This window comes from Phyllobates terribilis, unplaced genomic scaffold, assembly GCF_046119375.1.
Source record: "Phyllobates terribilis strain yellow unplaced genomic scaffold, ASM4611937v1 Scaffold_38__1_contigs__length_12584779, whole genome shotgun sequence".
Taxonomy (NCBI): Eukaryota; Metazoa; Chordata; class Amphibia; order Anura; family Dendrobatidae; genus Phyllobates; species Phyllobates terribilis.
The window spans coordinates 1,103,295-1,131,273 of NW_027362798.1; the positions used below are offsets into that span (position 1 = coordinate 1,103,295).

Sequence of the window (27,979 nt, forward strand, 5' to 3'; positions counted from 1 at the left end):
GGATCAGCCTGCGGCAGTCCTGGATGGACATCCTCTCCCTCCTCAAGATGAGCCGGTTCCTGGCGACCCAAACGGCATCCTTGAAGCAGTTCATAAGGCGCCAAGCCTCCTGGATGGCTCCGACGGTATGAACCCCAGGGAAGAGTCCGTAAAGCACAGAATGGTGCGATAGGCTCGCCCTGGGGACAGAGTTCCTCAGGTCGTCCTCAAGTGCAGTCAATAGGCGCTGTGCAAATCCGCAGTCCCAAAAAGTGTGCAAAGATGTTTCCTCCACGAAGGGGCACCTTGGGCAGTACCGGGTCTTGCACAGGTTCCGGGCATGCATGAATGACCGGACGGGCAGTCCGCCCTGAATCGCCATCCACGACAAGTCCTTGTGCCCGTTGGTCAGCCTGTCAGACGACACATTTGTCCACACAGTCTCCAGCGTGTCCTGGTGAAGTCCTGTGATGTTCTCCACGTCATCCTTGGCTCTGATTAGCTTGTGGATAGTTTTGGGCTTCCACAAGTCGGGCTTGAGTCCCTCCAGTTGATGCTCCCCCACAAATCGAACGACGTCTCCGTAGAACCATGGCGTCGTCCAGTTGTAGGGGAAGGAGCTGTCCCACTTGTCCCAGCCGAGTCGCCTCCAAAGAGGAAGCAGGAAGAAGCGAGACATGGACCTGCCCGCGGAGCCATTCTTGACTTGCAAAGTCCGGCGGACACAATCACACACAAAAGAGGATCGCAGGAGGGTGGGGATATCTGGAACGCCCTTCCCACCCTTGCGAGGCTCCTTGTACATGACGGCCCGCCTGACTCTGTCCATCTTGGATCCCCAGACAAAGTGAAACACTGTCCTGGTAATGGCCCTGCACACAGTGACGTGTGGGGGCCAGGCCTGCGCCGTGTACTGCAAGACGGGCAGGACCTCATTACGCAGGACGAGTGCCTTACCCTCACAAGTGAGGTGTCTGAGGCTCCAGAGTCCGATCCGTTGCTTCACCTTGGCCAAGCGTTCTTGCCAGGACTTGAGGGCCGCTCCTTCCTTCCCGAACCAGACTCCCAGCACCTTGAGGAAATCCGGTTGAATGTTGAAGGGGAAGGGGGCGGAGGAGGCCGGCTGCCAATCCCCGAAGAGCATGGCTTCCGACTTCCTGCAGTTGACTTTGGCCCCTGAAGCCCGGCCGAACCTCTCACACGTCTGGACGAGGGCGTCGACTGAACCACGATCAGCGCAGAAGACGGTGACGTCGTCCATGTAGAGCGAGCACTTGACCTCGTGTCGTCCCGGACCCGGTGCGGTGATCCCTCTGATCTCTCCATTCTGCCGGATAGCCTCTGCGAAGAGTTCTATAACACAAACAAAAAGAAGAGGTGATAGAGGGCAGCCTTGTCTGACCCCAGAGAGGACAGGGAAGGGGTCAGTCTTCCAGCCGTTCACCAACACCGAGCTGTGGATATCAAAATACATCAGACGGACATACGAACAAAACATGTTACCCAAACCTAACCGGTGCAGAGCTCGGCCCATGAACTCGTGGGAAACCCGGTCGAAGGCCTTCTCCTGATCCAAGGAGACCAGGGCCGCGTGTGCGCGGCGGACCTTGATGTACTCGACCGTGTCCCGCACGAGAGCGAGGCTGTCTGCGATGCGACGTCCAGGGATGCCGCAGGTCTGGTCCGGGTGGATGATCCGTCCGATGACCGTCTTAAGTCGTGTCGCCATCGTCTTGGCCAGGATCTTGTAGTCCACGTTGAGCAGAGTGATGGGACGCCAATTCCTCAGGTCGCACCTCTCTCCCTTCCGCTTGTACAGGATCGTGACCATTCCTTCCCTCAAAGATGGAGGCATTCTACCCTCCACCACCATCTCCTCGTACAGGTCCAACAGGTCCGGACAGATGAGGTCTCCCAGCGCTACATAGAGCTCCGCTGGAAGACCATCACTGCCCGGGGTCCTGCCGGTCCTAAAGGATTTAGCGGCAGAGAGCAATTCGCCCACCATCAGAGGTTTGTCCAAGGCTGCCGTGCCTGCAGGATCAAGATGGTTAGTGATACCTGACAGGAACTTATCAGCAGCGTCGGGGTCGGTAGTCTTGTGGGAGTAGAGTTCGCTGTAGAAGTCGCTGACGACCCTCATCACGTCCTCCTTCCCACGTCGCATGTTTCCGCTCTCGTCTCGCAGCTCGTTCAGGGGCGTGTGACCGGCATGAAGTTTCCTGAAAAAGAATGAGTTACATTTCTCACCCTTCTCCAGATTCTCCACTTTGGAACGGAAGATGATTCGCTTGGACTCCTCCTCAAAGTGCCTTTTCAGGCTCTTCTTGGTCTCCTCCAGCTCCTCCCTCACGTCCCAGCCGCAGTGAAGAAGGTCCTGCAGCGACCGCAGCTCGCACTGCAGCCCTCTGAAGTCCCTCCTCTTCTCACACTCCTGTTGTCGACCCTTGGCCTGAAAGAAACAGCGAAACTCAAGTTTAACATATTCCCACCAATCAGAGACTGTTTGGAAGCTACCCTTGTAGGACTGCCACATTGCGTAGGCTGCTCTCAGCTCCTCCACGACTTCATCCTGAGCCAGCAGAGCACAATTCAGCTTCCAGGAGCCGGGGCCGGACGGAAAACCGTCGCCGAGGACACCTTGTAAGTGAATGGCTCTGTGGTCGGAGAAGAAGCAGGAGACCATCGAGTGCCTACTCTGCCTGACTGCCCGAGAGGTGAACACAAAGTCAATCCTGGAGCGGAGTGAGCCATCGGGTCGGCTCCACGAATAGTTCGAGGAGCCTCTCCCCATGAAGCCCACCACGTCCTGAAGAGAGGCCTCGGTTACCATCTCGATGAGCAGCTTGGACGTGATGTCCAACTTGGCAGATGTGCCAGAACTACGACCGTCCTCCTCGATGGGGCAGTTGAAATCCCCGGCCATCACTAAGGTCCTGGTGGTGGCAAGCTGAAGCCGCAGGGTCTGGAAAAGCTCCAAACGCTCATTCTTCAGTGGGGACGCATACACGTTGATGAACCTGACAGGTTCCCCCGCCCAGTTGCCATCTACAACAAGAGCCCTGCCGCAGATGAGCTCCTGGACGGACTCAAGCGTGAATGCGCCCCCCCTGATCAGAATTGCGACCCCCGCAGACTTGCAGTCACCCCCACCGGACCAGTAGGATGGACCGTGGGACCACTCCCTGGCCAGATGTTTGAAGGACCTAGAGGAGGGAAGGGAACATTCCTGCAACATATAAACATCACACAACTGGGAAGTAAGGAAGGCATAAATAGTCTGACATCTGAACTTGTCCTTGATGCTCCTGACATTAATGGAAAATAAGTTAATATTAGCCATCATGTAGGGAAAAAAGAAAAAGTTAGCGCAGGCAATACACCTTAGTTACCACTCCGGTCGGGTGGTCCCTCGTCGGTGTTGACTGCTGGTGACGGGATCACCAGCAGGCCCTCTTCCTCCATCTGGTCAAGCAGCGCGGCCTCAATCTCGGCGACCACCAGTTCCTCCTCTTCTGGCTCGGCCACCAGGGTCTCAACCATGTGCTCCATCTCTTCTGGCTCAGGGAGGGTATCCTCCTTTTCGCCTACGAAATCCAGAATCTTCTTTTTGGAGGATTCAGTAGCAGGGCTGTCCTCCACCTTCCTCTTTCCCCGGGTTGGAACTGGGGAGACAAGAAGGGGAAAATCCTCCTCGGAATAGATAGCGGCGGGTGGAGGAAAGGTTAATTCCACCGCTACCATGGTCTGGGGAGGGAGAGTGGCTGCCGGGGCAGGGGAAAGGACACCTGCTGAGGAGTAGGGGAAGGAGGAAGAGGAAGTGGAATCCTCAGCAGGGGTGGCCGGGGTGGGGGGGGATTGGACGGGGGTGGCAGGGGGAGGGATCGAGAGAGGGGTGACAGAACTCTTACCCTCCTTTGACTTTTTCTTCTGCTTCGGAGCTGCTGGGACCGTCGCTGGGGCTTTGGCCACCGACTCCTTGACCGCTTTGGCCTTGGTCGTCTCGGCCTTGGCCGCTGGGGCCTTGGTCGTCGCGTCCTTGACCTTCACAGGCCTGGTCGTCGGGGCCTTGTCCTCCGTAGCTGGGGTCGTCGCAACCACCGATGCCCAGGATCTCTCACGCCTGGGGCAATCCTTGTACAGATGAGCCGCCAGCCCACACAGGTTGCAGGACGTCTTCTTCGGGCAGTCCTTCGAGCTGTGTCCCGTCACTCGACAAATCCTGCAGGCATCCTCCTTGCAGTCCTTCATCTCGTGGCCGTTCTTGCCGCATCTCCTGCAGTTCCGCGGCATGTCCGGGTAATAGATGAGGCCGTAGGAGTTGCCCAGGGAGAATGTCGGGGGCAGGTGCCGAAGTCCGTCTGAGTACGCCAGGTCCCTGTGAAGTCTAACGGTCACCGACCACTTACCTGTCCAGAAGCCGAGTCCATTCAGGATGTGAGAGGGTTCCTTCACAACCAAACAGAAGCGTCTCAGGAAGGTACAGATGTCTTGGCCTGGGGTGTGCGGGTTGCGCATGGAGACCGTGATCCTCCTTTCATCCCTCTGGATAGGGCAGCTACCTGTAAAGGCAGAGAAAGAATTATCCGGTCCTTTTGCGCTTACCATTTCCCAGAACCTCCTGCAGGTGTTCACAGTGGCGAAGGTGACGAAGAAGATCCCCGTCAAGAAGGTCTGGATGCTGAGGGTGTCCGACCTGGAGAAGCCTCGATCCAGCAGCATCTTCTGGCAGAACACGTCCGAGGACATGTCCGGCACCCTCCTATCCACTTCCTTCAGCTTCAGGGCCACCGTCTGCCGCATCCATGGCTCCAGGGCTGGAGCTTCGTGGCGGGGCTTCTGGGGTCCCTTCTGCTGGCCAGTCGTGGAGGCAGAGTCCTTGGGGTCAGAATCAGCTCCTGGCTGGGCCCTCCTGGCTGTCCCCAGCTCCAGGCTCTTCTTTTCGGCCTTCCTCGCAGCGCTTGCCATGGTTTTCCTCCTGCAGTTACTTCTTGGAGCTGGATCTGGAACTCTTCCCGGAATGGGTGGAGCTATGGAGATTCTTCTCCCGTCGTGTTCTGGACAAATTCCCCGAAAGGTCTTTGTCTCGATGATTTTCTTCCTCGAAGATTCCACAGGACAGCCCGATTCTTCTCCGAGTCTTCGTCTTCTTCTGGATTCTTTAGAGCTTCTTCCTCCCACCGATATCCGCCTTCGTTCTCTGATGTCAGCTGGGCTCCGAAGCTCTTCTCCTTCCGAGTTCGATCGCTCTCATCAAGTGTAGATCGTAGCTCTTGTGTTCTTAAAAGAACAGATACTACACTTGATCTTAGCCAAAAGGCCGAGAAGCGATAACCAGAATTGGTTTCAAACTACGGAGCCACCCAAGGATCCTGAAAAGTCCATTTGTGGAGATGAGCTCCTGGACTCCCGTTAAGAAGACATGTTGTCAACCTCTAGATCCCTTACATGCCTGCACTTTTCGGCTTGCTGCTGCTGCAATCCACGCGTTTTAGATCTGCATAACTCCACCTCTTTAAACACAGCACCTTCACCCCCTGCTGTTCCCACCCGCCTCAACACCGTTGGAAGGGAGGAGAACCAATTAAGGCGGGGGGTGGGGTGGAACGAGCAGCTGTCTACCCTTAGCAGGAGGGCTCCTGATTACATACCTCTCCTGCTGCTGCTGCTGCTGGCTGTCCAGCAGCAGACTGAAGGTGGCTGTTGCTGTGCACAGGTATATAAAGGCTCAGAGCCTATTATGACACGCGCAGCCAGCGTTCCATTGCCACATTCCATCTACTGCAGGCAGGATACCTGGCTGGCTGAATGTCGCTGAGAAGCTCACAGAGACCGCCATAAGCAACAGTTTAACAGAATGCCACAGACTAATCAACCAAACTTTTTGGGTTGGGTTCTCTTTTATAGTCTGCAGGCATTAAATGAAAGAAGTCAGTGTTCCAGCAGAAGGAGACAACGTTTCAGAAAAGGCATTGTAGCAAACCAAAAAAGAAATTTTAAGCGCAGCAGAGTAACCAGCGCACATACCTGTTAGCTCAGGTGAGTTTAAAAGGCTGCTGTTGATAACAAGGGCATTTGCTAAATAGATGGTGTGTGTGCAACAATACAGTTATATGAAAAAGTTTGGGCACCCCTATTAATCTTAAGCTTAATGTTTTATAAAAATTGGTGTTTTTGCAACAGCTATTTCAGTTTGATATATGTAATAACTGTTGGACACAGTAATGTTTCTGCCTTGAAATGAGGTTTATTGTACTAACAGAAAATGTGCACTCTGCATTCAAACAAAATTTGACAGGTGCATAAGTATGGGCACCTCACCAGAAAAGTGACATTAATATTTAGTAGATCCTCCTTTTGCAAAAATAACAGCCTCTCGTCGCTTCCTGTAGCTTTTAATGAGTTCCTGGATCCTGGATGAAGGTATTTTTGACCATTCCTCTTTACAAAACAATTCCAGTTCAGTTAAGTTTGATGGTCGCCGAGCATGGACAGCCCTCTTCAAATGATCCCCCAGATGTTCAATGATATTCATGTCTGGGGACTGGGATGGCGATTCCAGAACATTGTAATTGCTCCTCTACATGAATGCCTGAGTAGATTTGGAGCGGTGTTTTGGATCATTGTCTCGCTGAAAGATCCATCCCCTGCGTAACTTCAACTTTATCACTGATTCTTGAACATTATTGTCAAGAATCTGCTGATACTGAGTGGAATCCATGCGTCCCTCAACTTTAACAAGATTCCCGGTGCCGGCATTGGCCACACAGCCCCAAAGCATGATGGAACCTCCACAAAATTTTACTGTGGGTAGCAAGTGTTTTTCTTGGAATGCTGTGTTTTTTTGCCGCCATGCATAACGCCTTTTTGTATGACCAAACAACTCAATCTTGGTTTCATCAGTCCACAGGACCTTCTTCCAAAAAGAAATTGGCTTCTCCAAATGTGCTTTTGCATACCTCAGCCGACTCTGTTTGTGGCATGCTTGCAGAAACGGCTTCTTTCGCATCACTCTCCCATACAGCTTCTCCTTGTGCAAAGTGCGTTGTATAGTTGACCGATGCACAGTGACACCATCTGCAGCAAGTTGATGCTGCAGCTCTCTGGAGGTGGTCTGAGGATTGTCCTTGACTGATCTCACCATTCTTCTTCTCTGCCTTTCTGATGTTTTTCTTGGCCTGCCACTTCTGGCCTTAACAAGAACTTTCCCTGTGTTCTTCCATTTCCTTACTATGTTCCTCACAGTGGAAACTGACAGGTTAAATCTCTGAGACAGCTTTTTGTATCCTTCCCCTGAACAACTATGTTGAATAATCTTTGTTTTCAGATCATTTGACAGTCGTTTTGAGGAGCCCATGATGCCACTCTTCAGAGGAGATTCAAACAGGAGAAAAACTTGCAAGTGGCCACTTTAAGTAGCTTTTCTCATGATTGCATACACCTGGCTATGAAGTTCAAAGCTCAATGAGGTTACAAAACCCAAAAAAGTGCTTTAGTAAGTCAGTAAAAAGTAGGTAGGAGTACTTAAAACAAGAAAATGATAAGGGTGCCCATACTTATGCACCTGTCAAATTTTGTTTGAATGCAGATTGCACATTTTCTGTTAGTACAATAAACCTCATTTCAAGGCAGAAACATTACTGTTTCCAACAGTTATTACATATATCAAACTGAAATAGCTGTTGCAAAAACACAAATTTTTATAAAACATTAAGCTTAAGATTAATAGGGGTGCCCAAACTTTTTCATATAACTGTATACTGAAAGGTCAATTATATTGTGCAGCGTATCTCACCACCTATAGTTATTTAGGTGAAAGCTCCAAAATGCTTGCCTAATATGTCTGTTTATCCAAAAGGAAGTAAAAAGGGAGAGCTAGAAAGATAGCATTGCATCACATTACATGGCAATGCAATGCACAGTTGCTGAAGTTGAACCAAAATGAGCTTGTAATCTGGCTTCTGCAACTTTGAACATGAAAAATCCAATGAGGAGAAGAAAAGCAAAGCCAAAGAGTCCATCCCAAAATCCGACAAACAAGCAAAATGAACAAAAAACATTGAATTCAATTCTTTCTGATTTTAGAAACTGCATTAAAGAAGGGGTGCACCGGTCCTGGAGATACTGCAATACCAGGTCAATGCGTGGAGTGGACAGAGCAAGCTCTTTTTCCATCTCCCTGTTCTAAAAATCCATTTAATATATGGTCCCCAGATAGGGGACGTATCAGATATTAAACTGATAAGAACAGATACTACACTTGATCTTAGCCAAAAGGCCGAGAAGCGATAACCAGAATTGGTTTCAAACTACGGAGCCACCCAAGGATCCTGAAAAGTCCATTTGTGGAGATGAGCTCCTGGACTCCCGTTAAGAAGACATGTTGTCAACCTCTAGATCCCTTACATGCCTGCACTTTTCGGCTTGCTGCTGCTGCAATCCACGCGTTTTAGATCTGCATAACTCCACCTCTTTAAACACAGCACCTTCACCCCCTGCTGTTCCCACCCGCCTCAACACCGTTGGAAGGGAGGAGAACCAATTAAGGCGGGGGGTGGGGTGGAACGAGCAGCTGTCTACCCTTAGCAGGAGGGCTCCTGATTACATACCTCTCCTGCTGCTGCTGCTGCTGGCTGTCCAGCAGCAGACTGAAGGTGGCTGCTGCTGTGCACAGGTATATAAAGGCTCAGAGCCTATTATGACACGCGCAGCCAGCGTTCCATTGCCACATTCCATCTACTGCAGGCAGGATACCTGGCTGGCTGAATGTCGCTGAGAAGCTCACAGAGACCGCCATAAGCAACAGTTTAACAGAATGCCACAGACTAATCAACCAAACTTTTTGGGTTGGGTTCTCTTTTATAGTCTGCAGGCATTAAATGAAAGAAGTCAGTGTTCCAGCAGAAGGAGACAACGTTTCAGAAAAGGCATTGTAGCAAACCAAAAAAGAAATTTTAAGCGCAGCAGAGTAACCAGCGCACATACCTGTTAGCTCAGGTGAGTTTAAAAGGCTGCTGTTGATAACAAGGGCATTTGCTAAATAGATGGTGTGTGTGCAACAATATACTGAAAGGTCAATTATATTGTGCAGCTTATCTCACCACCTGTAGTTATTTAGGTGAAAGCTCCAAAATGCTTGCCTAATATGTCTGTTTATCCAAAAGGAAGTAAAAAGGGAGAGCTAGAAAGATAGCATTGCATCACATTACATGGCAATGCAATGCACAGTTGCTGAAGTTGAACCAAAATGAGCTTGTAATCTGGCTTCTGCAACTTTGAACATGAAAAATCCAATGAGGAGAAGAAAAGCAAAGCCAAAGAGTCCATCCCAAAATCCGACAAACAAGCAAAATGAACAAAAAACATTGAATTCAATTCTTTCTGATTTTAGAAACTGCATTAAAGAAGGGGTGCACCGGTCCTGGAGATACTGCAATACCAGGTCAATGCGTGGAGTGGACAGAGCAAGCTCTTTTTCCATTTCCCTGTTCTAAAAATCCATTTAATATATGGTCCCCAGATAGGGGACGTATCAGATATTAAACTGATAAGAACAGATACTACACTTGATCTTAGCCAAAAGGCCGAGAAGCGATAACCAGAATTGGTTTCAAACTACGGAGCCACCCAAGGATCCTGAAAAGTCCATTTGTGGAGATGAGCTCCTGGACTCCCGTTAAGAAGACATGTTGTCAACCTCTAGATCCCTTACATGCCTGCACTTTTCGGCTTGCTGCTGCTGCAATCCACGCGTTTTAGATCTGCATAACTCCACCTCTTTAAACACAGCACCTTCACCCCCTGCTGTTCCCACCCGCCTCAACACCGTTGGAAGGGAGGAGAACCAATTAAGGCGGGGGGTGGGGTGGAACGAGCAGCTGTCTACCCTTAGCAGGAGGGCTCCTGATTACATACCTCTCCTGCTGCTGCTGCTGCTGGCTGTCCAGCAGCAGACTGAAGGTGGCTGCTGCTGTGCACAGGTATATAAAGGCTCAGAGCCTATTATGACACGCGCAGCCAGCGTTCCATTGCCACATTCCATCTACTGCAGGCAGGATACCTGGCTGGCTGAATGTCGCTGAGAAGCTCACAGAGACCGCCATAAGCAACAGTTTAACAGAATGCCACAGACTAATCAACCAAACTTTTTGGGTTGGGTTCTCTTTTATAGTCTGCAGGCATTAAATGAAAGAAGTCAGTGTTCCAGCAGAAGGAGACAACGTTTCAGAAAAGGCATTGTAGCAAACCAAAAAAGAAATTTTAAGCGCAGCAGAGTAACCAGCGCACATACCTGTTAGCTCAGGTGAGTTTAAAAGGCTGCTGTTGATAACAAGGGCATTTGCTAAATAGATGGTGTGTGTGCAACAATATACTGAAAGGTCAATTATATTGTGCAGCTTATCTCACCACCTGTAGTTATTTAGGTGAAAGCTCCAAAATGCTTGCCTAATATGTCTGTTTATCCAAAAGGAAGTAAAAAGGGAGAGCTAGAAAGATAGCATTGCATCACATTACATGGCAATGCAATGCACAGTTGCTGAAGTTGAACCAAAATGAGCTTGTAATCTGGCTTCTGCAACTTTGAACATGAAAAATCCAATGAGGAGAAGAAAAGCAAAGCCAAAGAGTCCATCCCAAAATCCGACAAACAAGCAAAATGAACAAAAAACATTGAATTCAATTCTTTCTGATTTTAGAAACTGCATTAAAGAAGGGGTGCACCGGTCCTGGAGATACTGCAATACCAGGTCAATGCGTGGAGTGGACAGAGCAAGCTCTTTTTCCATCTCCCTGTTCTAAAAATCCATTTAATATATGGTCCCCAGATAGGGGACGTATCAGATATTAAACTGATAAGAACAGATACTACACTTGATCTTAGCCAAAAGGCCGAGAAGCGATAACCAGAATTGGTTTCAAACTACGGAGCCACCCAAGGATCCTGAAAAGTCCATTTGTGGAGATGAGCTCCTGGACTCCGGTTAAGAAGACATGTTGTCAACCTCTAGATCCCTTACATGCCTGCACTTTTCGGCTTGCTGCTGCTGCAATCCACGCGTTTTAGATCTGCATAACTCCACCTCTTTAAACACAGCACCTTCACCCCCTGCTGTTCCCACCCGCCTCAACACCGTTGGAAGGGAGGAGAACCAATTAAGGCGGGGGGTGGGGTGGAACGAGCAGCTGTCTACCCTTAGCAGGAGGGCTCCTGATTACATACCTCTCCTGCTGCTGCTGCTGCTGGCTGTCCAGCAGCAGACTGAAGGTGGCTGCTGCTGTGCACAGGTATATAAAGGCTCAGAGCCTATTAAGACACGCGCAGCCAGCGTTCCATTGCCACATTCCATCTACTGCAGGCAGGATACCTGGCTGGCTGAATGTCGCTGAGAAGCTCACAGAGACCGCCATAAGCAACAGTTTAACAGAATGCCACAGACTAATCAACCAAACTTTTTGGGTTGGGTTCTCTTTTATAGTCTGCAGGCATTAAATGAAAGAAGTCAGTGATCCAGCAGAAGGAGACAACGTTTCAGAAAAGGCATTGTAGCAAACCAAAAAAGAAATTTTAAGCGCAGCAGAGTAACCAGCGCACATACCTGTTAGCTCAGGTGAGTTTAAAAGGCTGCTGTTGATAACAAGGGCATTTGCTAAATAGATGGTGTGTGTGCAACAATATACTGAAAGGTCAATTATATTGTGCAGCTTATCTCACCACCTGTAGTTATTTAGGTGAAAGCTCCAAAATGCTTGCCTAATATGTCTGTTTATCCAAAAGGAAGTAAAAAAGGAGAGCTAGAAAGATAGCATTGCATCACATTACATGGCAATGCAATGCACAGTTGCTGAAGTTGAACCAAAATGAGCTTGTAATCTGGCTTCTGCAACTTTGAACATGAAAAATCCAATGAGGAGAAGAAAAGCAAAGCCAAAGAGTCCATCCCAAAATCCGACAAACAAGCAAAATGAACAAAAAACATTGAATTCAATTCTTTCTGATTTTAGAAACTGCATTAAAGAAGGGGTGCACCGGTCCTGGAGATACTGCAATACCAGGTCAATGCGTGGAGTGGACAGAGCAAGCTCTTTTTCCATCTCCCTGTTCTAAAAATCCATTTAATATATGGTCCCCAGATAGGGGACGTATCAGATATTAAACTGATAAGAACAGATACTGCACTTGATCTTAGCCAAAAGGCCGAGAAGCGATAACCAGAATTGGTTTCAAACTACGGAGCCACCCAAGGATCCTGAAAAGTCCATTTGTGGAGATGAGCTCCTGGACTCCCGTTAAGAAGACATGTTGTCAACCTCTAGATCCCTTACATGCCTGCACTTTTCGGCTTGCTGCTGCTGCAATCCACGCGTTTTAGATCTGCATAACTCCACCTCTTTAAACACAGCACCTTCACCCCCTGCTGTTCCCACCCGCCTCAACACCGTTGGAAGGGAGGAGAACCAATTAAGGCGGGGGGTGGGGTGGAACGAGCAGCTGTCTACCCTTAGCAGGAGGGCTCCTGATTACATACCTCTCCTGCTGCTGCTGCTGCTGGCTGTCCAGCAGCAGACTGAAGGTGGCTGCTGCTGTGCACAGGTATATAAAGGCTCAGAGCCTATTATGACACGCGCAGCCAGCGTTCCATTGCCACATTCCATCTACTGCAGGCAGGATACCTGGCTGGCTGAATGTCGCTGAGAAGCTCACAGAGACCGCCATAAGCAACAGTTTAACAGAATGCCACAGACTAATCAACCAAACTTTTTGGGTTGGGTTCTCTTTTATAGTCTGCAGGCATTAAATGAAAGAAGTCAGTGTTCCAGCAGAAGGAGACAACGTTTCAGAAAAGGCATTGTAGCAAACCAAAAAAGAAATTTTAAGCGCAGCAGAGTAACCAGCGCACATACCTGTTAGCTCAGGTGAGTTTAAAAGGCTGCTGTTGATAACAAGGGCATTTGCTAAATAGATGGTGTGTGTGCAACAATATACTGAAAGGTCAATTATATTGTGCAGCTTATCTCACCACCTGTAGTTATTTAGGTGAAAGCTCCAAAATGCTTGCCTAATATGTCTGTTTATCCAAAAGGAAGTAAAAAGGGAGAGCTAGAAAGATAGCATTGCATCACATTACATGGCAATGCAATGCACAGTTGCTGAAGTTGAACCAAAATGAGCTTGTAATCTGGCTTCTGCAACTTTGAACATGAAAAATCCAATGAGGAGAAGAAAAGCAAAGCCAAAGAGTCCATCCCAAAATCCGACAAACAAGCAAAATGAACAAAAAACATTGAATTCAATTCTTTCTGATTTTAGAAACTGCATTAAAGAAGGGGTGCACCGGTCCTGGAGATACTGCAATACCAGGTCAATGCGTGGAGTGGACAGAGCAAGCTCTTTTTCCATCTCCCTGTTCTAAAAATCCATTTAATATATGGTCCCCAGATAGGGGACGTATCAGATATTAAACTGATAAGAACAGATTTTTTTTTTTTTTTTTTTTGAAAGCCCGAATTCGTGTACAAAACCCGAGTGCGCTTAAAAAAGTGACAAGTGCCACAAAAAAAGTGCACTAGGATGCTGGTCTTCTTGAAACCCTCTCCAAAAGGAGAAGGGTCCCCCAAACCATTCCCCGTCCCTCCGAGCCAAAAGGCCACAGCGAGGAACAGGGACAAAAAGCCACCTCCAGCCGAAGCCAGAGGCGACCCAATCTTACCCCCAGCACCTGCCCGAGTTCTCACCCGAGCAAGGCACTGGGAGCCAAAGACTGTGCTCCCCTCCCGGAAGAGGGGAGCCAACAACGCTCTCCTCCCGAAAGAGGAGAGCCAGGGGGGTTCAGGGGGGAGCGGAACCTGATGGCCACACACTCCCCCCCTAGACCTGCCAAGAGAGGAACCCGTAAGGGAACCGCATCCCGACAAAATCCTAGTAGGACGTGACACACGTGAATAAGTGGACACACAGTGACAAAGAAATTAAATAAATAGTGAAGGTTTCACAGTATAATACTGCCCGGACCTTCGACCGGGAATTGAAAAATTCCCCATCCTAAGGCCAGAAGGCCCGGAATAAGGGTGTGTGCGAAGAAAGAAAATTTGAAGTGCTTGTGCAAATGTGCCATAAACTCAAGTGGGGTTCCCAATCCCAGTGAGTTAAGGCACCCCAGGGTCACCACTCCTGGGGCACTTCACACTTCGGGCTTTCGATCTTCCCCGGCCCAATGGCGTCGATCCTGGGGGGCCATGCTTTCCACCAGATGACTATATTAGCCACCTGGCGTACTAACAAGCGCCTAAACCCCAGTGTGCATAATGTATCAATCTACTAGGGCGGCCAACATCCAAAACCGCCTTTTCGAAAGATACTACACTTGATCTTAGCCAAAAGGCCGAGAAGCGATAACCAGAATTGGTTTCAAACTACGGAGCCACCCAAGGATCCTGAAAAGTCCATTTGTGGAGATGAGCTCCTGGACTCCCGTTAAGAAGACATGTTGTCAACCTCTAGATCCCTTACATGCCTGCACTTTTCGGCTTGCTGCTGCTGCAATCCACGCGTTTTAGATCTGCATAACTCCACCTCTTTAAACACAGCACCTTCACCCCCTGCTGTTCCCACCCGCCTCAACACCGTTGGAAGGGAGGAGAACCAATTAAGGCGGGGGGTGGGGTGGAACGAGCAGCTGTCTACCCTTAGCAGGAGGGCTCCTGATTACATACCTCTCCTGCTGCTGCTGCTGCTGGCTGTCCAGCAGCAGACTGAAGGTGGCTGCTGCTGTGCACAGGTATATAAAGGCTCAGAGCCTATTATGACACGCGCAGCCAGCGTTCCATTGCCACATTCCATCTACTGCAGGCAGGATACCTGGCTGGCTGAATGTCGCTGAGAAGCTCACAGAGACCGCCATAAGCAACAGTTTAACAGAATGCCACAGACTAATCAACCAAACTTTTTGGGTTGGGTTCTCTTTTATAGTCTGCAGGCATTAAATGAAAGAAGTCAGTGTTCCAGCAGAAGGAGACAACGTTTCAGAAAAGGCATTGTAGCAAACCAAAAAAGAAATTTTAAGCGCAGCAGAGTAACCAGCGCACATACCTGTTAGCTCAGGTGAGTTTAAAAGGCTGCTGTTGATAACAAGGGCATTTGCTAAATAGATGGTGTGTGTGCAACAATATACTGAAAGGTCAATTATATTGTGCAGCTTATCTCACCACCTGTAGTTATTTAGGTGAAAGCTCCAAAATGCTTGCCTAATATGTCTGTTTATCCAAAAGGAAGTAAAAAGGGAGAGCTAGAAAGATAGCATTGCATCACATTACATGGCAATGCAATGCACAGTTGCTGAAGTTGAACCAAAATGAGCTTGTAATCTGGCTTCTGCAACTTTGAACATGAAAAATCCAATGAGGAGAAGAAAAGCAAAGCCAAAGAGTCCATCCCAAAATCCGACAAACAAGCAAAATGAACAAAAAACATTGAATTCAATTTTTTCTGATTTTAGAAACTGCATTAAAGAAGGGGTGCACCGGTCCTGGAGATACTGCAATACCAGGTCAATGCGTGGAGTGGACAGAGCAAGCTCTTTTTCCATCTCCCTGTTCTAAAAATCCATTTAATATATGGTCCCCAGATAGGGGACGTATCAGATATTAAACTGATAAGAACAGATACTACACTTGATCTTAGCCAAAAGGCCGAGAAGCGATAACCAGAATTGGTTTCAAACTACGGAGCCACCCAAGGATCCTGAAAAGTCCATTTGTGGAGATGAGCTCCTGGACTCCCGTTAAGAAGACATGTTGTCAACCTCTAGATCCCTTACATGCCTGCACTTTTCGGCTTGCTGCTGCTGCAATCCACGCGTTTTAGATCTGCATAACTCCACCTCTTTAAACACAGCACCTTCACCCCCTGCTGTTCCCACCCGCCTCAACACCGTTGGAAGGGAGGAGAACCAATTAAGGCGGGGGGTGGGGTGGAACGAGCAGCTGTCTACCCTTAGCAGGAGGGCTCCTGATTACATACCTCTCCTGCTGCTGCTGCTGCTGGCTGTCCAGCAGCAGACTGAAGGTGGCTGCTGCTGTGCACAGGTATATAAAGGCTCAGAGCCTATTATGACACGCGCAGCCAGCGTTCCATTGCCACATTCCATCTACTGCAGGCAGGATACCTGGCTGGCTGAATGTCGCTGAGAAGCTCACAGAGACCGCCATAAGCAACAGTTTAACAGAATGCCACAGACTAATCAACCAAACTTTTTGGGTTGGGTTCTCTTTTATAGTCTGCAGGCATTAAATGAAAGAAGTCAGTGTTCCAGCAGAAGGAGACAACGTTTCAGAAAAGGCATTGTAGCAAACCAAAAAAGAAATTTTAAGCGCAGCAGAGTAACCAGCGCACATACCTGTTAGCTCAGGTGAGTTTAAAAGGCTGCTGTTGATAACAAGGGCATTTGCTAAATAGATGGTGTGTGTGCAACAATATACTGAAAGGTCAATTATATTGTGCAGCTTATCTCACCACCTGTAGTTATTTAGGTGAAAGCTCCAAAATGCTTGCCTAATATGTCTGTTTATCCAAAAGGAAGTAAAAAGGGAGAGCTAGAAAGATAGCATTGCATCACATTACATGGCAATGCAATGCACAGTTGCTGAAGTTGAACCAAAATGAGCTTGTAATCTGGCTTCTGCAACTTTGAACATGAAAAATCCAATGAGGAGAAGAAAAGCAAAGCCAAAGAGTCCATCCCAAAATCCGACAAACAAGCAAAATGAACAAAAAACATTGAATTCAATTTTTTCTGATTTTAGAAACTGCATTAAAGAAGGGGTGCACCGGTCCTGGAGATACTGCAATACCAGGTCAATGCGTGGAGTGGACAGAGCAAGCTCTTTTTCCATCTCCCTGTTCTAAAAATCCATTTAATATATGGTCCCCAGATAGGGGACGTATCAGATATTAAACTGATAAGAACAGATACTACACTTGATCTTAGCCAAAAGGCCGAGAAGCGATAACCAGAATTGGTTTCAAACTACGGAGCCACCCAAGGATCCTGAAAAGTCCATTTGTGGAGATGAGCTCCTGGACTCCCGTTAAGAAGACATGTTGTCAACCTCTAGATCCCTTACATGCCTGCACTTTTCGGCTTGCTGCTGCTGCAATCCACGCGTTTTAGATCTGCATAACTCCACCTCTTTAAACACAGCACCTTCACCCCCTGCTGTTCCCACCCGCCTCAACACCGTTGGAAGGGAGGAGAACCAATTAAGGCGGGGGGTGGGGTGGAACGAGCAGCTGTCTACCCTTAGCAGGAGGGCTCCTGATTACATACCTCTCCTGCTGCTGCTGCTGCTGGCTGTCCAGCAGCAGACTGAAGGTGGCTGCTGCTGTGCACAGGTATATAAAGGCTCAGAGCCTATTATGACACGCGCAGCCAGCGTTCCATTGCCACATTCCATCTACTGCAGGCAGGATACCTGGCTGGCTGAATGTCGCTGAGAAGCTCACAGAGACCGCCATAAGCAACAGTTTAACAGAATGCCACAGACTAATCAACCAAACTTTTTGGGTTGGGTTCTCTTTTATAGTCTGCAGGCATTAAATGAAAGAAGTCAGTGTTCCAGCAGAAGGAGACAACGTTTCAGAAAAGGCATTGTAGCAAACCAAAAAAGAAATTTTAAGCGCAGCAGAGTAACCAGCGCACATACCTGTTAGCTCAGGTGAGTTTAAAAGGCTGCTGTTGATAACAAGGGCATTTGCTAAATAGATGGTGTGTGTGCAACAATATACTGAAAGGTCAATTATATTGTGCAGCTTATCTCACCACCTGTAGTTATTTAGGTGAAAGCTCCAAAATGCTTGCCTAATATGTCTGTTTATCCAAAAGGAAGTAAAAAGGGAGAGCTAGAAAGATAGCATTGCATCACATTACATGGCAATGCAATGCACAGTTGCTGAAGTTGAACCAAAATGAGCTTGTAATCTGGCTTCTGCAACTTTGAACATGAAAAATCCAATGAGGAGAAGAAAAGCAAAGCCAAAGAGTCCATCCCAAAATCCGACAAACAAGCAAAATGAACAAAAAACATTGAATTCAATACTTTCTGATTTTAGAAACTGCATTAAAGAAGGGGTGCACCGGTCCTGGAGATACTGCAATACCAGGTCAATGCGTGGAGTGGACAGAGCAAGCTCTTTTTCCATCTCCCTGTTCTAAAAATCCATTTATTATATGGTCCCCAGATAGGGGACGTATCAGATATTAAACTGATAAGAACAGATTTTTTTTTTTTTTTTATCGAAAGCCCGAATTCGTGTACAAAACCCGAGTGCGCTTAAAAAAGTGACAAGTGCCACAAAAAAAAGTGCACTAGGATGCTGGTCTTCTTGAAACCCTCTCCAAAAGGAGAAGGGTCCCCCAAACCATTCCCCGTCCCTCCGAGCCAGAAGGCCACAGCGAGGAACAGGGACAAATAGCCACCTCCAGCCGGAGCCAGAGGCGACCCAATCTTACCCCCAATACCTGCCCGAGTTCTCACCCGAGCAAGGCACTGGGAGCCAAAGACTGTGCTCCCCTCCCGGAAGAGGGGAGCCAACAATGCTCTCCTCCCGAAAGAGGAGAGCCAGTGGGGTTCAGGGGGGAGCGGAACCTGATGGCCACACACTCCCCCCCTAGACCTGCCAAGAGAGGAACCCGTAAGGGAACCGCATCCCGACAAAATCCTAGTAAGGACGTGGACACACTTGAAAAAGTGGACACACAGTGACAAAAAAAAATTAAATAAATAGTGAAGGTTTCACAGTATAATACTGCCCGGACGTTCGACCGGGAATTGAAAAATTCCCCATCCTAAGGCCAGAAGGCCCGGAATAAGGGTGTGTGTGAAGAAAGAAATATTGAAGTGCTAGTGCAAATGTGCCATAAACTCAAGTGGGGTTCCCAATCCCAGTGAGTTAAGGCACCCCAGGGTCACCACTCCTGGGGCACTTCACACTTCGGGCTTTCGATCTTCCCCGGCCCAATGGCGTCGATCCTGGGGGGCCATGCTTTCCACCAGATGACTATATTAGCCACCTGGCGTACTAACAAGCGCCTAAACCCCAGTGTGCATAATGTATCAATCTACTAGGGCGGCCAACATCCAAAACCGCCTTTTCGAAAGATACTACACTTGATCTTAGCCAAAAGGCCGAGAAGCGATAACCAGAATTGGTTTCAAACTACGGAGCCACCCAAGGATCCTGAAAAGTCCATTTGTGGAGATGAGCTCCTGGACTCCCGTTAAGAAGACATGTTGTCAACCTCTAGATCCCTTACATGCCTGCACTTTTCGGCTTGCTGCTGCTGCAATCCACGCGTTTTAGATCTGCATAACTCCACCTCTTTAAACACAGCACCTTCACCCCCTGCTGTTCCCACCCGCCTCAACACCGTTGGAAGGGAGGAGAACCAATTAAGGCGGGGGGTGGGGTGGAACGAGCAGCTGTCTACCCTTAGCAGGAGGGCTCCTGATTACATACCTCTCCTGCTGCTGCTGCTGCTGGCTGTCCAGCAGCAGACTGAAGGTGGCTGCTGCTGTGCACAGGTATATAAAGGCTCAGAGCCTATTATGACACGCGCAGCCAGCGTTCCATTGCCACATTCCATCTACTGCAGGCAGGATACCTGGCTGGCTGAATGTCGCTGAGAAGCTCACAGAGACCGCCATAAGCAACAGTTTAACAGAATGCCACAGACTAATCAACCAAACTTTTTGGGTTGGGTTCTCTTTTATAGTCTGCAGGCATTAAATGAAAGAAGTCAGTGTTCCAGCAGAAGGAGACAACGTTTCAGAAAAGGCATTGTAGCAAACCAAAAAAGAAATTTTAAGCGCAGCAGAGTAACCAGCGCACATACCTGTTAGCTCAGGTGAGTTTAAAAGGCTGCTGTTGATAACAAGGGCATTTGCTAAATAGATGGTGTGTGTGCAACAATATACTGAAAGGTCAATTATATTGTGCAGCTTATCTCACCACCTGTAGTTATTTAGGTGAAAGCTCCAAAATGCTTGCCTAATATGTCTGTTTATCCAAAAGGAAGTAAAAAGGGAGAGCTAGAAAGATAGCATTGCATCACATTACATGGCAATGCAATGCACAGTTGCTGAAGTTGAACCAAAATGAGCTTGTAATCTGGCTTCTGCAACTTTGAACATGAAAAATCCAATGAGGAGAAGAAAAGCAAAGCCAAAGAGTCCATCCCAAAATCCGACAAACAAGCAAAATGAACAAAAAACATTGAATTCAATTCTTTCTGATTTTAGAAACTGCATTAAAGAAGGGGTGCACCGGTCCTGGAGATACTGCAATACCAGGTCAATGCGTGGAGTGGACAGAGCAAGCTCTTTTTCCATCTCCCTGTTCTAAAAATCCATTTAATATATGGTCCCCAGATAGGGGACGTATCAGATATTAAACTGATAAGAACAGATACTACACTTGATCTTAGCCAAAAGGCCGAGAAGCGATAACCAGAATTGGTTTCAAACTACGGAGCCACCCAAGGATCCTGAAAAGTCCATTTGTGGAGATGAGCTCCTGGACTCCCGTTAAGAAGACATGTTGTCAACCTCTAGATCCCTTACATGCCTGCACTTTTCGGCTTGCTGCTGCTGCAATCCACGCGTTTTAGATCTGCATAACTCCACCTCTTTAAACACAGCACCTTCACCCCCTGCTGTTCCCACCCGCCTCAACACCGTTGGAAGGGAGGAGAACCAATTAAGGCGGGGGGTGGGGTGGAACGAGCAGCTGTCTACCCTTAGCAGGAGGGATCCTGATTACATACCTCTCCTGCTGCTGCTGCTGCTGGCTGTCCAGCAGCAGACTGAAGGTGGCTGCTGCTGTGCACAGGTATATAAAGGCTCAGAGCCTATTATGACACGCGCAGCCAGCGTTCCATTGCCACATTCCATCTACTGCAGGCAGGATACCTGGCTGGCTGAATGTCGCTGAGAAGCTCACAGAGACCGCCATAAGCAACAGTTTAACAGAATGCCACAGACTAATCAACCAAACTTTTTGGGTTGGGTTCTCTTTTATAGTCTGCAGGCATTAAATGAAAGAAGTCAGTGTTCCAGCAGAAGGAGACAACGTTTCAGAAAAGGCATTGTAGCAAACCAAAAAAGAAATTTTAAGCGCAGCAGAGTAACCAGCGCACATACCTGTTAGCTCAGGTGAGTTTAAAAGGCTGCTGTTGATAACAAGGGCATTTGCTAAATAGATGGTGTGTGTGCAACAATATACTGAAAGGTCAATTATATTGTGCAGCTTATCTCACCACCTGTAGTTATTTAGGTGAAAGCTCCAAAATGCTTGCCTAATATGTCTGTTTATCCAAAAGGAAGTAAAAAGGGAGAGCTAGAAAGATAGCATTGCATCACATTACATGGCAATGCAATGCACAGTTGCTGAAGTTGAACCAAAATGAGCTTGTAATCTGGCTTCTGCAACTTTGAACATGAAAAATCCAATGAGGAGAAGAAAAGCAAAGCCAAAGAGTCCATCCCAAAATCCGACAAACAAGCAAAATGAACAAAAAACATTGAATTCAATTCTTTCTGATTTTAGAAACTGCATTAAAGAAGGGGTGCACCGGTCCTGGAGATACTGCAATACCAGGTCAATGCGTGGAGTGGACAGAGCAAGCTCTTTTTCCATCTCCCTGTTCTAAAAATCCATTTAATATATGGTCCCCAGATAGGGGACGTATCAGATATTAAACTGATAAGAACAGATACTACACTTGATCTTAGCCAAAAGGCCGAGAAGCGATAACCAGAATTGGTTTCAAACTACGGAGCCACCCAAGGATCCTGAAAAGTCCATTTGTGGAGATGAGCTCCTGGACTCCCGTTAAGAAGACATGTTGTCAACCTCTAGATCCCTTACATGCCTGCACTTTTCGGCTTGCTGCTGCTGCAATCCACGCGTTTTAGATCTGCATAACTCCACCTCTTTAAACACAGCACCTTCACCCCCTGCTGTTCCCACCCGCCTCAACACCGTTGGAAGGGAGGAGAACCAATTAAGGCGGGGGGTGGGGTGGAACGAGCAGCTGTCTACCCTTAGCAGGAGGGCTCCTGATTACATACCTCTCCTGCTGCTGCTGCTGCTGGCTGTCCAGCAGCAGACTGAAGGTGGCTGCTTCTGTGCACAGGTATATAAAGGCTCAGAGCCTATTATGACACGCGCAGCCAGCGTTCCATTGCCACATTCCATCTACTGCAGGCAGGATACCTGGCTGGCTGAATGTCGCTGAGAAGCTCACAGAGACCGCCATAAGCAACAGTTTAACAGAATGCCACAGACTAATCAACCAAACTTTTTGGGTTGGGTTCTCTTTTATAGTCTGCAGGCATTAAATGAAAGAAGTCAGTGTTCCAGCAGAAGGAGACAACGTTTCAGAAAAGGCATTGTAGCAAACCAAAAAAGAAATTTTAAGCGCAGCAGAGTAACCAGCGCACATACCTGTTAGCTCAGGTGAGTTTAAAAGGCTGCTGTTGATAACAAGGGCATTTGCTAAATAGATGGTGTGTGTGCAACAATATACTGAAAGGTCAATTATATTGTGCAGCTTATCTCACCACCTGTAGTTATTTAGGTGAAAGCTCCAAAATGCTTGCCTAATATGTCTGTTTATCCAAAAGGAAGTAAAAAGGGAGAGCTAGAAAGATAGCATTGCATCACATTACATGGCAATGCAATGCACAGTTGCTGAAGTTGAACCAAAATGAGCTTGTAATCTGGCTTCTGCAACTTTGAACATGAAAAATCCAATGAGGAGAAGAAAAGCAAAGCCAAAGAGTCCATCCCAAAATCCGACAAACAAGCAAAATGAACAAAAAACATTGAATTCAATTCTTTCTGATTTTAGAAACTGCATTAAAGAAGGGGTGCACCGGTCCTGGAGATACTGCAATACCAGGTCAATGCGTGGAGTGGACAGAGCAAGCTCTTTTTCCATCTCCCTGTTCTAAAAATCCATTTAATATATGGTCCCCAGATAGGGGACGTATCAGATATTAAACTGATAAGAACAGATACTACACTTGATCTTAGCCAAAAGGCCGAGAAGCGATAACCAGAATTGGTTTCAAACTACGGAGCCACCCAAGGATCCTGAAAAGTCCATTTGTGGAGATGAGCTCCTGGACTCCCGTTAAGAAGACATGTTGTCAACCTCTAGATCCCTTACATGCCTGCACTTTTCGGCTTGCTGCTGCTGCAATCCACGCGTTTTAGATCTGCATAACTCCACCTCTTTAAACACAGCACCTTCACCCCCTGCTGTTCCCACCCGCCTCAACACCGTTGGAAGGGAGGAGAACCAATTAAGGCGGGGGGTGGGGTGGAACGAGCAGCTGTCTACCCTTAGCAGGAGGGCTCCTGATTACATACCTCTCCTGCTGCTGCTGCTGCTGGCTGTCCAGCAGCAGACTGAAGGTGGCTGCTGCTGTGCACAGGTATATAAAGGCTCAGAGCCTATTATGACATGCGCAGCCAGCGTTCCATTGCCACATTCCATCTACTGCAGGCAGGATACCTGGCTGGCTGAATGTCGCTGAGAAGCTCACAGAGACCGCCATAAGCAACAGTTTAACAGAATGCCACAGACTAATCAACCAAACTTTTTGGGTTGGGTTCTCTTTTATAGTCTGCAGGCATTAAATGAAAGAAGTCAGTGTTCCAGCAGAAGGAGACAACGTTTCAGAAAAGGCATTGTAGCAAACCAAAAAAGAAATTTTAAGCGCAGCAGAGTAACCAGCGCACATACCTGTTAGCTCAGGTGAGTTTAAAAGGCTGCTGTTGATAACAAGGGCATTTGCTAAATAGATGGTGTGTGTGCAACAATATACTGAAAGGTCAATTATATTGTGCAGCTTATCTCACCACCTGTAGTTATTTAGGTGAAAGCTCCAAAATGCTTGCCTAATATGTCTGTTTATCCAAAAGGAAGTAAAAAGGGAGAGCTAGAAAGATAGCATTGCATCACATTACATGGCAATGCAATGCACAGTTGCTGAAGTTGAACCAAAATGAGCTTGTAATCTGGCTTCTGCAACTTTGAACATGAAAAATCCAATGAGGAGAAGAAAAGCAAAGCCAAAGAGTCCATCCCAAAATCCGACAAACAAGCAAAATGAACAAAAAAACATTGAATTCAATTCTTTCTGATTTTAGAAACTGCATTAAAGAAGGGGTGCACCGGTCCTGGAGATACTGCAATACCAGGTCAATGCGTGGAGTGGACAGAGCAAGCTCTTTTTCCATCTCCCTGTTCTAAAAATCCATTTAATATATGGTCCCCAGATAGGGGACGTATCAGATATTAAACTGATAAGAACAGATACTACACTTGATCTTAGCCAAAAGGCCGAGAAGCGATAACCAGAATTGGTTTCAAACTACGGAGCCACCCAAGGATCCTGAAAAGTCCATTTGTGGAGATGAGCTCCTGGACTCCCGTTAAGAAGACATGTTGTCAACCTCTAGATCCCTTACATGCCTGCACTTTTCGGCTTGCTGCTGCTGCAATCCACGCGTTTTAGATCTGCATAACTCCACCTCTTTAAACACAGCACCTTCACCCCCTGCTGTTCCCACCCGCCTCAACACCGTTGGAAGGGAGGAGAACCAATTAAGGCGGGGGGTGGGGTGGAACGAGCAGCTGTCTACCCTTAGCAGGAGGGCTCCTGATTACATACCTCTCCTGCTGCTGCTGCTGCTGGCTGTCCAGCAGCAGACTGAAGGTGGCTGCTGCTGTGCACAGGTATATAAAGGCTCAGAGCCTATTATGACACGCGCAGCCAGCGTTCCATTGCCACATTCCATCTACTGCAGGCAGGATACCTGGCTGGCTGAATGTCGCTGAGAAGCTCACAGAGACCGCCATAAGCAACAGTTTAACAGAATGCCACAGACTAATCAACCAAACTTTTTGGGTTGGGTTCTCTTTTATAGTCTGCAGGCATTAAATGAAAGAAGTCAGTGTTCCAGCAGAAGGAGACAACGTTTCAGAAAAGGCATTGTAGCAAACCAAAAAAGAAATTTTAAGCGCAGCAGAGTAACCAGCGCACATACCTGTTAGCTCAGGTGAGTTTAAAAGGCTGCTGTTGATAACAAGGGCATTTGCTAAATAGATGGTGTGTGTGCAACAATATACTGAAAGGTCAATTATATTGTGCAGCTTATCTCACCACCTGTAGTTATTTAGGTGAAAGCTCCAAAATGCTTGCCTAATATGTCTGTTTATCCAAAAGGAAGTAAAAAGGGAGAGCTAGAAAGATAGCATTGCATCACATTACATGGCAATGCAATGCACAGTTGCTGAAGTTGAACCAAAATGAGCTTGTAATCTGGCTTCTGCAACTTTGAACATGAAAAATCCAATGAGGAGAAGAAAAGCAAAGCCAAAGAGTCCATCCCAAAATCCGACAAACAAGCAAAATGAACAAAAAACATTGAATTCAATTCTTTCTGATTTTAGAAACTGCATTAAAGAAGGGGTGCACCGGTCCTGGAGATACTGCAATACCAGGTCAATGCGTGGAGTGGACAGAGCAAGCTCTTTTTCCATCTCCCTGTTCTAAAAATCCATTTAATATATGGTCCCCAGATAGGGGACGTATCAGATATTAAACTGATAAGAACAGATACTACACTTGATCTTAGCCAAAAGGCCGAGAAGCGATAACCAGAATTGGTTTCAAACTACGGAGCCACCCAAGGATCCTGAAAAGTCCATTTGTGGAGATGAGCTCCTGGACTCCCGTTAAGAAGACATGTTGTCAACCTCTAGATCCCTTACATGCCTGCACTTTTCGGCTTGCTGCTGCTGCAATCCACGCGTTTTAGATCTGCATAACTCCACCTCTTTAAACACAGCACCTTCACCCCCTGCTGTTCCCACCCGCCTCAACACCGTTGGAAGGGAGGAGAACCAATTAAGGCGGGGGGTGGGGTGGAACGAGCAGCTGTCTACCCTTAGCAGGAGGGCTCCTGATTACATACCTCTCCTGCTGCTGCTGCTGCTGGCTGTCCAGCAGCAGACTGAAGGTGGCTGCTGCTGTGCACAGGTATATAAAGGCTCAGAGCCTATTATGACACGCGCAGCCAGCGTTTCATTGCCACATTCCATCTACTGCAGGCAGGATACCTGGCTGGCTGAATGTCGCTGAGAAGCTCACAGAGACCGCCATAAGCAACAGTTTAACAGAATGCCACAGACTAATCAACCAAACTTTTTGGGTTGGGTTCTCTTTTATAGTCTGCAGGCATTAAATGAAAGAAGTCAGTGTTCCAGCAGAAGGAGACAACGTTTCAGAAAAGGCATTGTAGCAAACCAAAAAAGAAATTTTAAGCGCAGCAGAGTAACCAGCGCACATACCTGTTAGCTCAGGTGAGTTTAAAAGGCTGCTGTTGATAACAAGGGCATTTGCTAAATAGATGGTGTGTGTGCAACAATATACTGAAAGGTCAATTATATTGTGCAGCTTATCTCACCACCTGTAGTTATTTAGGTGAAAGCTCCAAAATGCTTGCCTAATATGTCTGTTTATCCAAAAGGAAGTAAAAAGGGAGAGCTAGAAAGATAGCATTGCATCACATTACATGGCAATGCAATGCACAGTTGCTGAAGTTGAACCAAAATGAGCTTGTAATCTGGCTTCTGCAACTTTGAACATGAAAAATCCAATGAGGAGAAGAAAAGCAAAGCCAAAGAGTCCATCCCAAAATCCGACAAACAAGCAAAATGAACAAAAAACATTGAATTCAATTCTTTCTGATTTTAGAAACTGCATTAAAGAAGGGGTGCACCGGTCCTGGAGATACTGCAATACCAGGTCAATGCGTGGAGTGGACAGAGCAAGCTCTTTTTCCATCTCCCTGTTCTAAAAATCCATTTAATATATGGTCCCCAGATAGGGGACGTATCAGATATTAAACTGATAAGAACAGATACTACACTTGATCTTAGCCAAAAGGCCGAGAAGCGATAACCAGAATTGGTTTCAAACTACGGAGCCACCCAAGGATCCTGAAAAGTCCATTTGTGGAGATGAGCTCCTGGACTCCCGTTAAGAAGACATGTTGTCAACCTCTAGATCCCTTACATGCCTGCACTTTTCGGCTTGCTGCTGCTGCAATCCACGCGTTTTAGATCTGCATAACTCCACCTCTTTAAACACAGCACCTTCACCCCCTGCTGTTCCCACCCGCCTCAACACCGTTGGAAGGGAGGAGAACCAATTAAGGCGGGGGGTGGGGTGGAACGAGCAGCTGTCTACCATTAGCAGGAGGGCTCCTGATTACATACCTCTCCTGCTGCTGCTGCTGCTGGCTGTCCAGCAGCAGACTGAAGGTGGCTGCTGCTGTGCACAGGTATATAAAGGCTCAGAGCCTATTATGACACGCGCAGCCAGCGTTCCATTGCCACATTCCATCTACTGCAGGCAGGATACCTGGCTGGCTGAATGTCGCTGAGAAGCTCACAGAGACCGCCATAAGCAACAGTTTAACAGAATGCCACAGACTAATCAACCAAACTTTTTGGGTTGGGTTCTCTTTTATAGTCTGCAGGCATTAAATGAAAGAAGTCAGTGTTCCAGCAGAAGGAGACAACGTTTCAGAAAAGGCATTGTAGCAAACCAAAAAAGAAATTTTAAGCGCAGCAGAGTAACCAGCGCACATACCTGTTAGCTCAGGTGAGTTTAAAAGGCTGCTGTTGATAACAAGGGCATTTGCTAAATAGATGGTGTGTGTGCAACAATATACTGAAAGGTCAATTATATTGTGCAGCTTATCTCACCACCTGTAGTTATTTAGGTGAAAGCTCCAAAATGCTTGCCTAATATGTCTGTTTATCCAAAAGGAAGTAAAAAGGGAGAGCTAGAAAGATAGCATTGCATCACATTACATGGCAATGCAATGCACAGTTGCTGAAGTTGAACCAAAATGAGCTTGTAA

The 27,979-nt window shown here is 47.4% G+C and overlaps 14 non-coding genes and 3 pseudogenes across 14 annotated transcripts; all 17 read right to left on the reverse strand.

Annotated features, from left to right (window-relative positions):
• Positions 1-5,231: 5,231 nt before the first annotated feature.
• Positions 5,232-5,311, reverse strand: LOC141183483 (U2 spliceosomal RNA; annotated as a pseudogene).
• Positions 5,312-8,078: 2,767 nt separating this feature from the next.
• Positions 8,079-8,269, reverse strand: LOC141184029 (U2 spliceosomal RNA). The gene has a single exon (XR_012258826.1). It is a non-coding gene; the product is annotated as a U2 spliceosomal RNA (small nuclear RNA).
• A 1,115-nt stretch (positions 8,270-9,384) lies between these two features.
• On the reverse strand, positions 9,385-9,575 carry LOC141183200 (U2 spliceosomal RNA). The gene has a single exon (XR_012258200.1). It is a non-coding gene; the product is annotated as a U2 spliceosomal RNA (small nuclear RNA).
• A 1,115-nt stretch (positions 9,576-10,690) lies between these two features.
• Positions 10,691-10,881, reverse strand: LOC141184041 (U2 spliceosomal RNA). Its single transcript, XR_012258837.1, has one exon. It is a non-coding gene; the product is annotated as a U2 spliceosomal RNA (small nuclear RNA).
• A 1,115-nt stretch (positions 10,882-11,996) lies between these two features.
• On the reverse strand, positions 11,997-12,187 carry LOC141183211 (U2 spliceosomal RNA). Its single transcript, XR_012258210.1, has one exon. It is a non-coding gene; the product is annotated as a U2 spliceosomal RNA (small nuclear RNA).
• Positions 12,188-13,302: 1,115 nt separating this feature from the next.
• On the reverse strand, positions 13,303-13,486 carry LOC141183428 (U2 spliceosomal RNA). Its single transcript, XR_012258385.1, has one exon. It is a non-coding gene; the product is annotated as a U2 spliceosomal RNA (small nuclear RNA).
• Positions 13,487-14,280: 794 nt separating this feature from the next.
• On the reverse strand, positions 14,281-14,372 carry LOC141183547 (U2 spliceosomal RNA; annotated as a pseudogene).
• A 1,115-nt stretch (positions 14,373-15,487) lies between these two features.
• Positions 15,488-15,678, reverse strand: LOC141184053 (U2 spliceosomal RNA). The gene has a single exon (XR_012258848.1). It is a non-coding gene; the product is annotated as a U2 spliceosomal RNA (small nuclear RNA).
• Positions 15,679-16,793: 1,115 nt separating this feature from the next.
• On the reverse strand, positions 16,794-16,984 carry LOC141184065 (U2 spliceosomal RNA). The gene has a single exon (XR_012258860.1). It is a non-coding gene; the product is annotated as a U2 spliceosomal RNA (small nuclear RNA).
• Positions 16,985-18,099: 1,115 nt separating this feature from the next.
• Positions 18,100-18,282, reverse strand: LOC141183465 (U2 spliceosomal RNA). Its single transcript, XR_012258406.1, has one exon. It is a non-coding gene; the product is annotated as a U2 spliceosomal RNA (small nuclear RNA).
• A 799-nt stretch (positions 18,283-19,081) lies between these two features.
• Positions 19,082-19,173, reverse strand: LOC141183548 (U2 spliceosomal RNA; annotated as a pseudogene).
• Positions 19,174-20,288: 1,115 nt separating this feature from the next.
• On the reverse strand, positions 20,289-20,479 carry LOC141182978 (U2 spliceosomal RNA). Its single transcript, XR_012257998.1, has one exon. It is a non-coding gene; the product is annotated as a U2 spliceosomal RNA (small nuclear RNA).
• A 1,115-nt stretch (positions 20,480-21,594) lies between these two features.
• LOC141182990 (U2 spliceosomal RNA) lies at positions 21,595-21,785 on the reverse strand. The gene has a single exon (XR_012258009.1). It is a non-coding gene; the product is annotated as a U2 spliceosomal RNA (small nuclear RNA).
• Positions 21,786-22,900: 1,115 nt separating this feature from the next.
• Positions 22,901-23,091, reverse strand: LOC141183002 (U2 spliceosomal RNA). Its single transcript, XR_012258020.1, has one exon. It is a non-coding gene; the product is annotated as a U2 spliceosomal RNA (small nuclear RNA).
• A 1,116-nt stretch (positions 23,092-24,207) lies between these two features.
• Positions 24,208-24,398, reverse strand: LOC141183014 (U2 spliceosomal RNA). Its single transcript, XR_012258031.1, has one exon. It is a non-coding gene; the product is annotated as a U2 spliceosomal RNA (small nuclear RNA).
• A 1,115-nt stretch (positions 24,399-25,513) lies between these two features.
• LOC141183026 (U2 spliceosomal RNA) lies at positions 25,514-25,704 on the reverse strand. The gene has a single exon (XR_012258042.1). It is a non-coding gene; the product is annotated as a U2 spliceosomal RNA (small nuclear RNA).
• Positions 25,705-26,819: 1,115 nt separating this feature from the next.
• On the reverse strand, positions 26,820-27,010 carry LOC141183039 (U2 spliceosomal RNA). Its single transcript, XR_012258054.1, has one exon. It is a non-coding gene; the product is annotated as a U2 spliceosomal RNA (small nuclear RNA).
• Between the last annotated feature and the right edge of the window lie 969 nt (positions 27,011-27,979).